Source organism: Nomascus leucogenys, chromosome 12 (assembly GCF_006542625.1).
Source record: "Nomascus leucogenys isolate Asia chromosome 12, Asia_NLE_v1, whole genome shotgun sequence".
Classification (NCBI taxonomy): domain Eukaryota; kingdom Metazoa; phylum Chordata; class Mammalia; order Primates; family Hylobatidae; genus Nomascus; species Nomascus leucogenys.
The window spans coordinates 69,848,825-69,865,761 of NC_044392.1; the positions used below are offsets into that span (position 1 = coordinate 69,848,825).

General features: G+C 35.5%; 1 pseudogene across 1 annotated transcript; it reads right to left on the minus strand.

Annotated features, from left to right (window-relative positions):
• Window positions 1–12,648: 12,648 nt before the first annotated feature.
• Window positions 12,649–13,361, minus strand: LOC100597215 (annotated as a pseudogene). The gene has a single exon (XR_001114181.2). The product of XR_001114181.2 is annotated as a septin-2 pseudogene (transcript).
• Window positions 13,362–16,937: the final 3,576 nt, after the last annotated feature.

The following is a 16,937-nucleotide window of genomic DNA, read 5'->3' on the forward strand; positions in this document are numbered from 1 at the left end:
ACATGGTGAAAACCCGTCTTTACTAAATATACAAAAAATCAGCTGGGCACGGTGGTGGGCGCCCGTAATCCCAGCTACTCGGGAGGCTGAGGCAGGAGAATTTCTTGTACCCGGGAGGTGAAGGTTGCGGTGAGCCAAGATCGCTCCACTGCACTCCAGCCTGGGCAACAAGAGTGAAACTTCGTCTAAAAAACAAACAAACAAAAAACAAAACTATAAAACAATATCACAAAGTGTAGAAAAATTAATATATCTTAAAAATATGTGTTTTACATACTTCTAAACATTTTCTTTTTTGGAAACACTAACTTTGATCACTTCTTCATATGACAATAACTTTTTAATATCATTTTATGCAGAGACAATAGAAATAATTTATTTCTGCCTCTAGCATGATTGCTTGAATACTCTTTTTAATTTTGAGAGTTATATGCATAAAACATGATTTTACATAAAGCCACATCCATTATTTGTAACACTGTTATCATTTTCCGCCTTTCAAAACAAGAATTCTGAAATTCTGATAAACTCTATTTGGCACAATTTTTATCTTCAATAGATTTATAATACTTATATACCGTATGTGTGTACATATATGACAATATATTCATCACACACACACAAATTTACATATGTATGTGCACACACATAACGTATCTAATTTTATTTGATGCTTTATAAGTATATTTCTGACATGAAGAGCTTCTGTTCTGCTTAGACATTGATGAGGAACACATCGTTACTTAGACTTTTGCACACGATGATTGAAATACTTTTGTGTCTATATACTTCAACTATTATTTAATCCTCTGTTGCAGACATTCTCCTAGTGACAGGAGCCATAGTGTTTGTTTATATCTTGATGTAAATGCTGGCCTTGAACTTTCATAGGGTGAGTTAGGATTTTCAAATGTTGGTGATTAGGACTATCCCTCGATGCCGTTTCTAAACTGAAAGAGTTAGCAAAAGTTTAACTTTACTTGGAAATGATCCATATAAATGTATCCCATCAAGGCTAAATAAGTTAAATTCAGTTTTTCCATAAGTAAATCTCCAAATATGATGGAGGAGAAGGAAGAGAGAAAAGGGGAAAGAGTATTAATATGCAGATAAAATATCTTTATTTGGAAATTTTTAACCAAGAGAATATAATGCAACGTCCTCTCTTAAGCCTTAAAACCAGTACAAATGAAAGCCTCTAAAACAAGCTTCATTAGCCTCATGGCAAGTCGGCCTCTCCATATATTTCTATCATTTCTGCTTAAACTAGTCAGAGTGGTTTCTGCTTCTTGAAAATAAACACTATCATGAGGCAGAAATTAACATTATTTTATGTACCCTTCACCTTAATAAAATTAATTTTAAAAACATCAATGGCTACCTTAATTAGATTGAAACCTTACTTCTCAATGGCTAATCTAATGGCTTAGATCACTCTGCATGTTTCCTGTTCCTTTCCAAACTCCCATGTTGGTACAATTTCAACCATGCTTCCTGTAAACTACTAACACTGATCTCTCTTCTCTCCTCAAATGTGGCCAGACAATTCTGACACGAAGAGCTATTGTTCTTGGGCCTAGAGCTGTGCTGTTCCAATAGAGTAGACACTAGCTACTTGGGGTATTTTGAATTTAAATTAATCAAAGACAATTAAACTCTCATTTCTCAGTTAAACAGCCATAATCCTAGTGCCAGGTGGCACATGTTCCTAATGACCAGCATATTGGCTATCACATATATTGAACATGTTCATCATTGCTGGAAGTCCCAATGGTCGTTGTTGGCCTAGAATATTTGGCTGGAATTTTTCATACTGACTCATTGTCATCATTTTCGACTCAGATATCTGGTTGCTGTAGTTATTGTCACCGTCCACTCTAACCATTAGCTTCCAAACCCTATTATTTTTCCTTCTTGCCACTTACTACTAATCTGAATATGTATTTATGTATATGTATTTGTATATTAATATTTTGTTCTTTGTTTTGATGAGTATATGTGTGTGTTTGTATATGAGAGTTATATCCCCAGAATCTTCTAGGATGCTTCCTGGACATATTATAGGTACAAAAATATTTGAAAACCAAAGGATAAAGAAAAAAAGAATCAATCTACTGTCATCTTGTTATTCAAAAATAGAAGACATTGCTTTTGAATAAAATACATGATAATTAACAAAAGTGGAGTAACGAAGTATATATCTGGTACTACAGAAAACTGGATCAGTCTAAAGGATTCTTATAGGTTAAGATGTGAATTAAAATTCAAACTCAAAACACAGGTCCTGTGCAAATATATCAAGAAACAAAAGAGATTATTATTAATTTTATTCAAGTAATTGCTTTTGTTATGTTTATTTTACTTGATGAGTTTTATTCAATGCCTATCATTCTATGCCCATTGCTTGGTAATATTCGGTGAAATGTTATTTTATTTATGTACTAAATAAAATAAAATAAATAAAACAATATTTCCTCATTCTTTTCTACTAAATAATATGCACTTAAAATACTGCTAGATTCAATCATTTTTCTTTATTAGTATTGAAACAACAGACAAACATATTTCAGTAGTTTTGTTTTTAACTTGTTTTCAACATTTGGAAAGCTGTTTTTAAAAATGTTAAAAGTTGTTTACCCAGTCCTTCTTCCCTTAGCTCACCTAAAAAACTATTAAGTTGTCCCAAATTTTCTTTAAACTCTCATGCCATCTATAACGTGATGACCCGTATTCAGTCTTTTCTATGTGAGACAGATACTGCAGTCAGGCAGTATTTTACTACTCCATTTACTTAATGTTTTTCTCTCTGCCCTTTTCTACATTAACAACATAATGCTATCTTTATTGTCTTTCAAGGCCAAAATGAAATCCCTCCGCAGTGAAACTACCCAGACAGAACAAATGTTTTCTTTAATCTGCACACACATGAACAACAAGTACATCTGAACTCACTCTTTTAAAATATAGCTATTTGTTAGTAAGTTTATTCTATTAGATTATAAGTTGTTTAATACTAATGGGGTTATGTTCTACCCATCATTTTCTCAGGATCTTCCCATAGTAAGTCCTTAATTACTACTCCTATATCAAATACTAATGCTTTCGTTTACAATAAATAGAAGGTATTCATGCAGTTTTAAAACACAAAATGATCAGGAGGATAATTTTATATTTAGTGAACACATCAATACATGATGTGTTTAATGTATTGAAAATATATTGCATGTGAAAGCTTCCACTGTGTTCACCAAAATGATTTTCTGAAAATGTCTTTGATTACTGTATTTCTATAAGAGACTTTAGACTAAAAGGATTATTTATGTATTTTTCTAATTACAGAGTCTATTAATAGCATGAAGTACATCTGTCACTGAAAGGTAGGGTAAAACTGCATTCTATCGCTTCTTATTTATGTGAATTGCCTTTGAAGTGAAAACTTAGAATACAATATTTGGAAAAATATAGAGGACATAAACACTATCACCTTGCTGATTCATTGCATAAGAAATTTCATTACAGAACCCATAATTTCATATAATCCATAATTTAGAGAATTTAAGAATTCTATTACACAATGTTTTGAGTTGTTATTTATTTTTATTATTTCAATGTAAGCTTTATTTCAGTTTTAATGATCATTGACACTTTAAAAGTTTAGTTATTACTGTAGACAAATTTTTAACATGAAGTTTACAATAACAATTTAGTATTTTTAAAAAGACACAGCAAATATATTTTAATATCCAACTGTGATCATCTTGAGTATGATACATTAAATAGCAAAAATTCAGAAGTTATTTTCATTTTTATTATGGTATTTGTTAGAGTGTGCATTATATTGCAAAAGGAGGTTGCTACCCCTTAACCTGAATATCAGTGTAGCTGGAAATACAGTTTCTCAGGTTTTCTTTTCCTCTGATGATGCACTTTTATTTCTACCACAATTACTGGTTTATATATCCTAATTCCATTATTTCCTTTACACATTAATATATTTTTCTACTTTCAGATTTCTTAGGTACTATTCTTCTATTGCATCTGACATTGATAATCCAGAGCTGAAAGCTTTCTTATGACTAACTAAGGGTGATGGATAAGGAGAGAGAAGCTGAAGCAAGACAAAATCCAAACTCATTCATCTTACTCCTTACAAGACAGAGTCATTTTCTCATTAGTGCTTTAATAAATGTAATTTTAATTAGAGTGCATCATTTTATAGAATATGTCTGAAACAGAGATAAAGAATATCCTGTTACTTCATTGATTTAAATAAGTGTAATAATAAAAACTATAAAACAACTAAATAATATATATTGTAACTTATAATCCACAACCTTTCTATTTTCATAGTTCCTGACATAGAGTAAGTCCACAATTAAATATTTATTGAAAATAAACAAACTAAAAGAAAACATTTCAGAAAAATAAAATTAAATATGATGTGGATATTTAAGCTCACTGCAAGCTCCGCCTCCCAGGTTCACACCATTCTCCTGCCTCAGCCTCCCGAGTAGCTGGGACTACAGGCACCCGCCACCATGCCCGGCTTATTTTTTTGTATTTTTAGTAGAGATGGGGTTTCACCGTGTTAGCCAGGATGGTCTATTTAAGCTAATTTCATGAGAAATAAATATATATTGTTAATTCCATCTGAAAGGAATCATTATCACTAATTTCTTTTAGCACTTTTTAGGAACTAAATATGATTATCTAGGCATATTATACTTATGGTCAGTTTTTATTATTATACAAATCTTTATTTGTGTATATGTGGTTGGGGGTGCTAAAACAAGCATCATTATATAAACTTTTAAATAATTTTTATAGATGTCAAGCAAAATGTGTCTCCACTGATTAACATCCATGTTATACATTATACACGGTTTCGATTTTATAAGGCCAAACTTTTCTTAACTCTGTGCAACATTTTACACTTCCACCAATGATGTCCAAACATTTATAGTTGTCTATAGTTTCATTAATATTTGGCATCACAAATGACTTAACCTTTGCCAACTAAATGAATTAAATTACATCTCGTTTGAGTTTTAAATTATATTTCCCTGATTACTAATGAGACTGCTCATTTTTATGTTTCATCATCATTCATATTTTCTATTTTGTGAAATGACTGCTCATATATTTTGCTCATTTTGTTTTTTGTTATTGTCTATTTAAAAATTTTGTTTTACAAGAATTTTTTATATATTCTGGATTTTAATAATTGTCAGCTCATATCAGTTTATGGTGATTTTGAAGAACACAATTTTGGAATTTTTAAAACCCAATTTTAAATGTGTTTATATATATGTGTGTGTGTGTGTGTGTGTGTGTGTGTATTCTGACATTAATAATCCAGTACTGAAAGCTTTCCTCCTAACTGACTGACGGAAATGGATAAGGGGAGAGGAGCTAAAGCAAGACCAAACCCAAACTCATTCATCTGCCTCCTTACAAGAGGGCTTGTTATTTTTGTTTAAGAAACCATTCCATAATCAGAGACTTTAACATCCATCTATATTTTCTTCACAAAGTTTTAATCTACCTGAAATTGGTTTTAACACTGTCAGAAATTATCTTCTGCACATTGATTCTAGCTTCACAGTACCATTTAATATGTAGTTTAATTTTTCCATTAATTTGACACATATTTAATATGCCAAGGTGTTTCTGTATGTGTGGATGCCATCTCTGAGCTCTGTGTTCTATTCCACTGGTCATTGCATTGTATTCATTAACATAAATTTACTATTAATTCCTACATTTGGTAAGAGAAGCCTCATGTTTTATTGTTTTTCTTTAGGATTGTAGTTGGTATTCATACATATTGCCACTTCATACATGTTTTAGAATTAGTTTATTTGAAACTCTTTTAGGCATTTATTGGTTTACCATTGAATATACAAATTAATTAGGGGAGAACTGTCTTCTTTACAATATTAGATTTTTTATTAGTTAACATTTTCAGTACATTTAGTTTTTCAATATTTTTCAAAAAAGAATTAAATATTAATCATAACATATTTAAATATGTTCAGCATTTTGAAAATCACAGTTTTCATCTATTTTTTGTTGGGGTAAAATACAATAAAATTAATTTGGAATCTTATCTGTATATCTTAGTAAGTTATTAATTTTTAAAATCATGTATATTATTTTTAATTTTCTATGTAAACAATCATTGTCTACTCAAGATTGAATCAGTTTTTTTTTCACATTCACATATAATCTACTTATATTACTTGTTGCACTTACAAAACTTCCAATATGTTGTTGAATAGAAGTGTTGAGTATAAGTATTGAACGTTTCTAAGTTGAAGAGTCTTACAAAAAAAAAAAATTGGTAGAAATGCTTGACTTGATTTGATTCTGCAGTTCTTAGGTTTTTTTAAAAAAGTTAAATTAAATTATGAATGGCTGTTGAATTTGATCAAATCATTTTTGCAGATAATCAGAATATCATATTCTTCTTCCTAGATCAATTTTATACTTTATAATACTTATAAACTTTCTAATGTTGAGTCACGCTAGCATTTTTGAAGCAAAACGTGATGAGAATTTATTATATTTTATATGATATTGGGTGAATTTTACACTAATATTAATATGCAAGACTAACTTGCAATTTTCTTTTTTATATTCCTCTTGCCTGTTTTTGATAGAATATTGTTCTGGCCTTACAAAAGTAATTTTTAATATTTTTTTTATTTTTACTCTCTGGAAAATTGCATATAAGTTAGATTGGAAAAACTCACTATTAACTTAAATAAGCCTGATTTATTCATGGTGCCAAGATTTAAAACTGATTGGTGCGTTTACAATCCCTGAGCTAGACACAAAAGTTCTCTAAGTCCCCACTAGATTAGCTAGATACAGAGTGCTGATTGGTACATTTACAAACCTTGAGCTAGACACAGTGCTGATTGGTTTATTTATAATCCTTTAGCTAGACATAAGGGTTCTCCAAGTCCCCACTAGATTAGCTAGATACAGAGTGCTGATTCAGGCAGCCTGTTTTTAGCTAGATACAGAGTGCTGGTTCAGGCAGCCTGTTTTTATTCCCTTATCTGGCCCCACCCACGTCCTGCTTATTGGTCCATTTTACAGAGAGCTGATTGGTCTGTTTTACAGAGAGCTGATTGGTCCATTTTGACAGGGTACTGATTGGTGCGTTTACAATCCCTGAGCTAGACACAAAAGTTCTCTAAGTCCCCACTAGATTAGCTAGATACAGAGTGCTGATTGGTACATTTACAAACCTTGAGCTAGACACAGTGCTGATTGGTTTATTTATAATCCTTTAGCTAGACATAAGGGTTCTCCAAGTCCCCACTAGATTAGCTAGATACAGAGTGCTGATTGGTGCATTTACAAACCTTGAGCTAGACATAGAGTGCTGACTGGTGTATTTACAATCCTTTAGCTAGACATAAAGGTTCTCCAAGTCCTCACTAGACTTAGGAGCCCAGCTGGCTTCACCTAGTGGATCCCGCAGGGGGGCTTAGGTGGAGCTGCCCCTAGTCCCACGCCGTGCATTCGCACTCCTCAGCCCTTGGGCAGTCGATGAGACCAGGCACTGTGAAGCAGGGGGCAGTGTTCGTCAGGGAGGCTGGGGCAGTGCAGGAACCCATGGTGCGGGGGAGACTCGGGCATGGCAGGCTGCAGGTTGCAAGCCCTGCCCTGTGGGGAGGCAGCTGAGGCCCAGTGAGAATTCAAGCACAGTGCCGGCAGGCCAGCACTTCTGGGGGCCCGGTGCACCCTTCTCAGCTGCCGGCCCAGGTGCTAAGCCCCTCACTGCCTGGGGCAGGCGGCACTGGCCAGCTGCTCCGAGTGCAGGCCCACCAAGCCCATGCCCACCCGGAACTCACCCTGGCCCGTGAGCCTCACAAACTGCCCTGGTTGCCACACATACCTCTCCCTCCACACCTCCCTGAAAGCAGAGGGAGCCAGTTCTGGCCTCAGCCAGCCCAGAGAGGTGCTCCCACAGTGCAGTGGCAGGCTGAAAGGCTCCTCAAGCACGGCCAGAGTGGGTGCCGAGGCTGAGGAGGCACCGACAGTGAGCGAGGGCTGCCAGCACACTGTCAGCTGTCAATATGAAATTCCAGCCAGCCACCAGTAGCAGTATTGCACCTCCCTGGGATGAAGATCTTGGGGACAGGGGTGGGTCACCATCTTTGCTGTTTGGGCAACTTAGCCATTCCAGCCTGCAGGCTTTGGAGTATCTGAACCAACTGAGAATGGAAGGAACTCCGAGCACCACACAGCTGCTCTATGAAAACATGGCCAGACTGCATTTTTAAGCAGGTCCCAAATCTTGCTCCTCCCACTGAGTGGGACTTCCCTACAAGCCACTCCCATCAGTGTTCTCCACCTGACAGGAATTTAAAGCCTCACTGGAATCTTGGGATAGAGCTCACAGAGGGAAGGCTGGACCACTGTCTTTGCTGTTTGGGTGACTTAGACTTTCTAGCCTTCAGGCTTTGTATAGTCCATGTAAGGCTGACCTGGAACAGAGGGAGTACCCCAGCAAAGCACAGCTGTTCTGTGAAAATGTGCCAAACTGCTTTAAAAAGTAGGTTCCTGACCCAGTTCCTCATTACCAGATGGAGCCTCCCAACTGGGGTCTCCAGCCACCCCTGCCAGTGCTCTCTGGCCAACAGAAATTTGAAACATCCCTAGGATGGAGCTCTCAGAGAGAGGGTCAGGCAGCAATTTTTGCTGTTTGGGTGGAAGCTATTCCAGCCTTCAGTCTTTGGAGAGTCTAAGGTGATCCAGGGCTGAAGTAGAACCCCAGCACAGCACAGTTGCAACTGCAGCAATTCTCCAACAAGAGTCCTTAGCAAGGATGAACTAGATGGAATGACAGAAATAGAATTCAGAATATGAATACGAACAAGTATCATCAAGATTCAGGAGGATGGCAAAGCCCAATCCAAGAAAAATAAGGATTACCCTAAAGTGATATAGGAGTTGGAAGATTAAATAACCCATATCAAAAAAGAACCTAACCGGTCTGACATAGCTGAATAACACAATACAAGAATTTTGCTATGCAATTCACAAGTATTAACAGCAGAGTAAATCAAGCTGAGGAAAGAATCTCAGAACCTGAAGATGAGTTATCTGAAATAAGACAGTCAGGCAAAAATAAAGAAAGAAGAATAAAAATAAATGAACAAAACCTCCAAGATATATGATATTATATAAAGAAGCCAAATCTATAAATTATTGGCATCCATGAAAGGAAGAGGAAGAAAGAAAGCAACTTTGAAAACATATTGAAGGATATTGTCAGTGAAAGCTTCGCCAACCTTGCTAGAAGGGCTACCAGTCAAATTCAAGAAATAGAGAGAACTCCTACAAGATTCTACACAAGACGATTATCCCTAAGATGAATAATTGTCAGATTTTTTCAAGGTCAAAATGAAAGAAAGAATGTTAAAGGCAGCTAGAGAGAAAGGGCAGGTCACCTACAAAGGTAACACCATCAGGCTAATGGCAGACCACTCAGCTGAAACCCTGCAAGTCAGAAGAGATTGGGGGCCTATATTCAACATTCTTAAATAAAAGATATATTAACCCAAGAATTTCATCTCCAGCCAAACTAAGCTTCCTAAGCAAAGGAAAAGTAAGATCCTTTTTCAGATAGGCAAATGTTGAGGGAGTTTTTTACCACCAGACCTGACTTACAAGAGATCTTGAAAGGAGCACTAAATATAGAAAGAAAAGACTGCTAACAGCTAATACAAAACACACTTAAACACATAGACCAGTGCCACTATAAATCAACCACACAAACAAGCTGGCATAATAACCAGATAATAACACAATGACAGAATCCAATCCACACATAACAACACTAACATTGAATGTAAATGGGTTGAACGTCCCTCCTAAAAGACACAAGTGGCAAACTAGATAAAAAAAGAAATACCCAATGATATGCTGTCTTCAAGAGATCTGTGTCACATGAAATGGTGGCCATTCACTCAAAATAAAGGGATGGAAGCAAATTTAACAAGCAAATGGAAAACAGAATAAAGCAAGGATTGCAATCCTAATTTCAGACAAAACAGACTACAAACCAACAAAGATAAAAAAGACAAAGAAGGGCATTTCATAATGGTAAAGGGTTCAAGTCAACAAGAAGACCTAACTATCTTAAGTATATATGCACCCAATACAAAAGCACTGATTCATGAAGTAAGTTCTTAGAGAGCCACAAAGAGACATAGACTCCCACACACTAAGAGTGGGAGATGTCAACACTCCCCTGACAGCATTTGACAGATTATCAAGGCAGAAAATTAACAAAGATATTCAGAAATTGAACTCAACATTTGACTAAATATATCTGATAGGCCTTTAGAGAAGTCCCCACCCCAAAACAACAGAATATACATTCTTCTCATTGTCTCAAGGCACACACTCTAAAATGGAACACATAACTGAATATAAAACAATCCTCAGCAAATGCAAAAAACTGAAATAATACCAAACACACTGTCAGACCATAGTGCAATAAAAATAGAACTCAAGACTACGAAAATAGCCAAAACCATGCAATTTCATGGAAATTAAACATCGTGCTCCTGAATGACCTTTGGATAAGTAATGAAATTAAGACAGAAATCAAAAAGTTCTTTAAAACCAACGAGAAAAAGGTATAACATACCAGAATCTCTGGGACACAGCTAAGGGAGCATTAAGAAAGAAATTTATAGCACAATGCCCACATCAAAAAGTTAGAAAAAATCTCAAATTAATGATCTAACATCACAATTGGAAAAAAAAAAAAACAGAAGTAGGAACAAATCAATCCCAAAGCTAGCAGAAGACAAGAAATAAAAAAATCAGAACTTAAATGAAGAAAATGAAGACACGATAAACAATTTAAAAGATAAATATATCCAGGAGTTTTTTGTTTGTTTTGAAAACATTAATAGGATAGATAGGGCTCTAACTAAATTAATAAAGAAAAAAAGTGAAAAAATCCAAATAAACACAATCAGAAATGATAAAGGAAATGATACTCCTGACCCCACAGAAATACAAATAACGATCAGAAACTACTAGGAACACCTCTATGCACACAAACTAGAAAACCTAGAAGAGATGAATAAATTATCTATGCATACATTCTCTCCAGTCTGGACCAGAAAAAAATTAATTTCCTGAACAGAGCAATAATGACCTCTGAAATTAAGTCAGCAATAAATATTCTACAAATCAATTTTCTGCATATGGCTAGCCAGTTCTCCCAGCACCAATCATTGAATAGGGAATCCTTTTCCTATTGCTTGTTTTAGGTTTGTTGAAGATCAGATGGGTTGTAGATGTGTGGTCTTATTTCTGAGTTCTTTATTCCACTCCATTGGTCTATCTATGTTGCTTTTTGTACCAGTACCATGCTGTTTTGGTTACTGTAGCAATATAGCTTGAAGTCAGGTAACATGATGAAGGCAATGCAAGCTCCTTTTTGGTTCCATATGAATTTTCAAACAGTTTTTGCTAGCTCTGTGAAGAATGTTGATAGCTTGACGGGAATAGCATTGAATTTGTGAATTGTTTGGGGGCACTATTGCCATTTAATGATATTGATTCTTCCTATCCATGAGCATGGGATGTTTTTATGTTTGTTTGTGTCTTCTCTGATTTCTTTAAGCAGAGTTCTGTAATTCTCAAGGTAGAGATCTTTCACCTCCCTGGTTAACTGTATACCTAGGTATTTCATTATATTTATGGCAATTGTGAATGGGAGTTCATTCCTGATTTGGCTCTTGGTTATTATTAAAAACTCAAAAAACAACAGATGCTGGTGAGTTTGTTGAAAAAAGGAACATTAATACACTGTTGATGGAAGTGTTAATTAGTTCAACCACTGTGGAAAGCAGTATGGCAATTCCTTGAAGAACTAAGAGCAGAACTACCATTTGAAAGAGCAATCTCTGATTTACAATAAGAAAACTGGAACTCATGACTACTTTGATTTTCTCTGTAGCACAGGATAACCAGTATTAGTGGAGAACACTACAAAAAGTGGCTTGCAGTGAGTTTTTTGCATAGTGGTTTTAAAAACAACCTAGCATCAGAATTAAGAGACTTATTTAAAACTCACCTCTGAAAAAGCTGTTTAAGTATAAAGATATATCTCATTAGGAAATTCTATTATGTTTTATTTGGTTAACAGACACAATCGCAGATGAATCAACAGTATAGAATTATAGCAGCAAAACTGGTTTTAGGTGTTGTGTACAAACATAAAAGCAAGGAAGCAAAGAGTCTTCCAAGTGGTGTGATGTGGTAAGCAGATGGCCTTGCACCACGTCAGTGCATCTTTCTACATCACTAGGCACACGCCTCTACCACTCAGGAACATTATGGCTAAACCTGAATGTTCTAGATATAAATCAGGAGTGCTCATCAATGGTTAGTCAGTTGTTAAGTCAGTTAAATCAAAGAAATTCAGTATTAAGTATGCATGCCGATTCTTGGAAATCAATTCTAACATTAGTGGTTAGGGAGAAAGAAAAGGAAAACATTCACCTCACAAAATACAGAGTATAACAGAGCAATGAAATACATATGTTAAAAGAACTTCATACATAAAACACATCAAAAGTCTTTTAAAAATTAAATTCTCAGGCACAGGTACTGTTAAAACGTGGATGGCACCCTCCCAAGGATTGAAAACACACAGCTGGATCATGCATCTGGAATGTTTTCTTTTTTATCCAGGAAAAGTGTTTTCTCTGACTTTTTGATATGTGCACATCACCTTACACGTGGTGCCCAAGAGCCCCGCCATCACCATCCCCGCCCTGCATCTGCATCTGCATCTGTGCCTGCATCCTTGCGATCATCTCTTGCATAGGGCAGAGCTCAGCTTCTTTTTCCAGCAAAATCTGGTCTTTATTCATGTCCTCATTCTCCAATTTCCTGCCGCCTCTCTTGAGTCTCTCAGAACGGAAGTTTTCATAATGAAGGTCCTGGGTCACCTCCTGGAGATCCTGCATGTGGGTGATGAGCATGGTTCTCAGCTTCAGAAAGTCATTGTGCTCTGGGTTCTCCACCTCCACAACACCCCAGGGTTAGAGGTGGCCTCTGACCTTCTTTCCTTTGGCTTCAATCAACTGATTGGATCCAACCACAGAGAATGAGATGCTAGCCTTGAGAAGTCTAGTCTGCTCTTTAAAATCTTCAACTTTATCTGATTCTGCATCAGGTAAGTGATAGATTTTGATGTTACATTCTTCAATTTCATCCAGAATCCTTTTCTTCAGCCACTCCCGTTCCTTCAGGGTGAGAGTATCAGCTTTTGCAATGACAGGCACAATAGTCATGAGCTCCAGTTTTCGCATTGCAAATAAGACTCTTACCTACAAAATGAGATTCAGTAAACTATTTTTACTCAACCAAATTAAAAAACTTTTAAGGAAAATTAACAGTTGGTCTATTCAGAATCCAACCTTTTTATATTTTATACTGCACTTTAGTGTATTTTCTGTAACTGTAGGTATAGAAGATCTACCTCCCCTGTGGAAATTGAGGTCTGTTGGTGGGCGTGCCCCTGAAGCCCAGCTTGCTTTGAAAAGTGTTCCCGCCCTAAGGCCTTGGTGCCCTGAACCTCTGATGCCTACCGGGTTCTCCTGATTTGGCTTTCCTTTAAATACTCTCTTTTTGAGTGGTTTTCTGATGGGAGGAAAGTAGCAGTAATCATTTTTGTGTGTGCAGGCTGTCTCATTTATTTTTAGCCATTGTCATTTCATTCATTTTGTGTAATATAAACTGTGTGTCATGTCAAAGTGAAAGACATTTCAAATCTGTAGCATAGGCTAGTGGGCAGGTGTGCACAGTCGAAGGCATACTTGGTCTGTTTTCTGTGCACTGTAGCCTTAGTGTCACTTTTCTTCTTGTGTCTCCCTGTGGTACACTCCAGCGGTTGCCTTTTTTATCATTTCTGCGGAAGTTGGGAAATTCAACCCCAGAAAGTGACAGATGAAAGGAGACAATGGTTTTGTAGGGAGATGGAGAAAATGCTTAATCTGAGGATGAGACAGGGTTTTTTGGTTTTTGTGGGGGCTAGAAATACATAAAATGAGGCAGTTAAATAATAATAGTTATGAAGGTGTGCTACAGAAAATAATCTGGTGTTCTTGCTAAATTTGCCCTTTGTTGTTGCTTAATTGTGAATAGCCAAAAGCTATACGTTATGGCTTATTGTTTGAAGGTAACTAAGAAAAAGTGTTCCATGACTTCAGAGTACATCCATGCAGAGTCCATTATTTGAGTTTGACATTTAATAACTTTGCTGGAAAATCTGTAAAAAAGAGAAACAAGTTTGCTAGTGACTAAGCCCCACATACACGAGTGAAAGTACTTCAGGTGTGCTGCCTCCTGGTAACAGCTATGCAGGGAGGGAGGACCCACACTGCTACACTTATGCTCCCCTTTGGTTTTACTACCCAAATCTAAATAGATACTTTTGATAATAGATAACTGCTCTTTTACTAAGAGATAGTCTCTACCTATAGAAATGTATTTTGAAAACACTTATTTTACACAGCAATTTTGTATCCATTTAAACTAACCTTTTATCAATAAAGCACTATTGTTTAGATATTTTAAAAAATGAAAGAGCAATCCCATTACTGGGTATATACCCAGAGGAGTATAAATCATTCCACCATAAAGATACATGCATGCAAATGTTTACTGAAGCACTATTCACAATAGCTAAGACATGGAATCAACCAAAGCGCCCATCAGTGACAGAGTGGATAAAGAAAATGTGGTATATATACACCATGGAATATTGTGCAGCCATAAAAGGTATGATATTATGTCTTTTGTGGGAACACAGATGGAGCTGGAGGCCATTAGTGGGCAAACTACGCAGGAACAGAAGATCAAATGTTGCATGTTCTCACTTACAAGTGGAAGCTAAATGATGAGAACTTATGAACACAAAGGAGGATACATCAGACACTGAGGTCTGCTTGAGGGTTGTAGGAGGGAGAGGAACAGAAAAGATAACTATTGAGTACTGGTCTTAATTTCGGATGATGAAATAGCCCAGGTATTCCTGGGCAATGAAGTAATCTGTACCACAAACACCCGTGACATGAGTTTACCTATGGAACAAATTTTCACATATATCCACAAACCTGAAATAAAAGTTTAAAAAATTATCAAAATATCTATCATGCCTTCCAATGTCTTGCTTAACTATAATAAATTTTTTTTCAAATCCCTATTTTTCTAGGAAAAGATGAATGGAATACTTTTTATACTATTACAATATGGAATAAACCTGTGAAAATCAAACATTCTACCGTTTAGTAGCTCAGTACTTATATGGAATCCTGTACTTGTTTTTAGCATGAATATTAAATACTATTTTAATTTTCTTTACTTCTCCAAAAGCTACTGTCTTTTATGTGTCTCATTTTTACAGAGATTCTCATCTCTACTCCAAACTTTATAAACCCAAAAGCCTTTTAAATATTTTATAAGGTTGTTTTATTCTGCTTTCTTTAATGCCAATTCATATTTCCTTTCCCCTTTTGGAGTAGTTTGGCTCTCATCTTCATGAAGCTGTAGCTCAGCCTCTGACACCCTCACTCCGAAACCTGACAGAAGTCTACTATGAACAGATGCAATTTGTTAAATAAGGAAGTAAGAAAGAAGTCCAATGTTATTAACTAATTTTATCTAGAAACAGATATTTTTAAAGAAATGCTTTCAGAAAGAAAATGTGCCAGTTGATATTCTTAGATAGTATATCGTACTCATCTTTTATTTTATATAAATGCAGAGAATTCCACTTCTGGACAAGATGGACTTGTACTGGATTTATCTTACTATGTGAAACAACTGAAATTGTACAAAATCTATAGAAAAAAATGAGTTACAAGATACTATATGTCAGGTAACAGACAGCAGTGTCTACTGGTGGAAGAGTTTCTTGACTTGGATACAAGGAGAGAGAGTCAAGGCTGAGCCTGGCAGATCACCTGAATTGAGCTGCAGACAGACTGATAAAACCAAGAAGCAAGGATTCTCAAGGGAGAGTATCTCAGAGAAGAGTGGTGGACAAAGATAGAAATCTGGAGATCTGCATAAGATCTCCTTCAGGTACTCAACTGACTATTGATTCTTGCATGAATGTACAGACACTATCTAACACATGGAAAGAAATAGTCAAAAGGATTAGAACTAAAAATGCTTTGTGTTCATACAGGTCAGAAATAGTGTACGTTTCCACTAGTCAGAATGGAAAGTATCAAGATGCATGGGGCATGGGGTGAAGAACACAAAGACTCTTACCTTAGTAGTAGCAGATAATTAGGACTAGTCTAAACTCTGCTCCAGACGTGAAGAAAAAAATATCTTAAAGTCAATGCACAAAGGATCCAACTATTTCCATGTGAATTAATTGCATCCCTGAACAAAACTTCACCTTTAAGGAATATAAAATTGTCCAACACCAAACAAAGTAAAACCCATAGTATGTAACATCCAGTCAAAATTTATTAGGCATGCAAAAAGTTGAAAACATCAACGTGTCATGAAGAAATAAATCAAAATCAAACCAGAACTGAAATAGATATCTTAAAATCAGATAAGGAAATCAAAATAGCTATTATAAATATTTCATAACTTTTTAAACACATGGAATATTTATAATAACCATTTTGATTTTAGTTATAAATATAATACTATTTATAATTATATAAGTGTAATCATATAAATTATAATTGGGATCTATGTATACACATACATATAAACACACATATATGTATATATCTTCCAAATTAATCTTATAAAGATGAAAACTTCAATGTGTGATGAGAGTACTCCACTAGATAAAATAAAAAACTGATTAAATATTGAGTAAGAATTAGTGAATTTAAAAATGTATCAAAATATCTCAA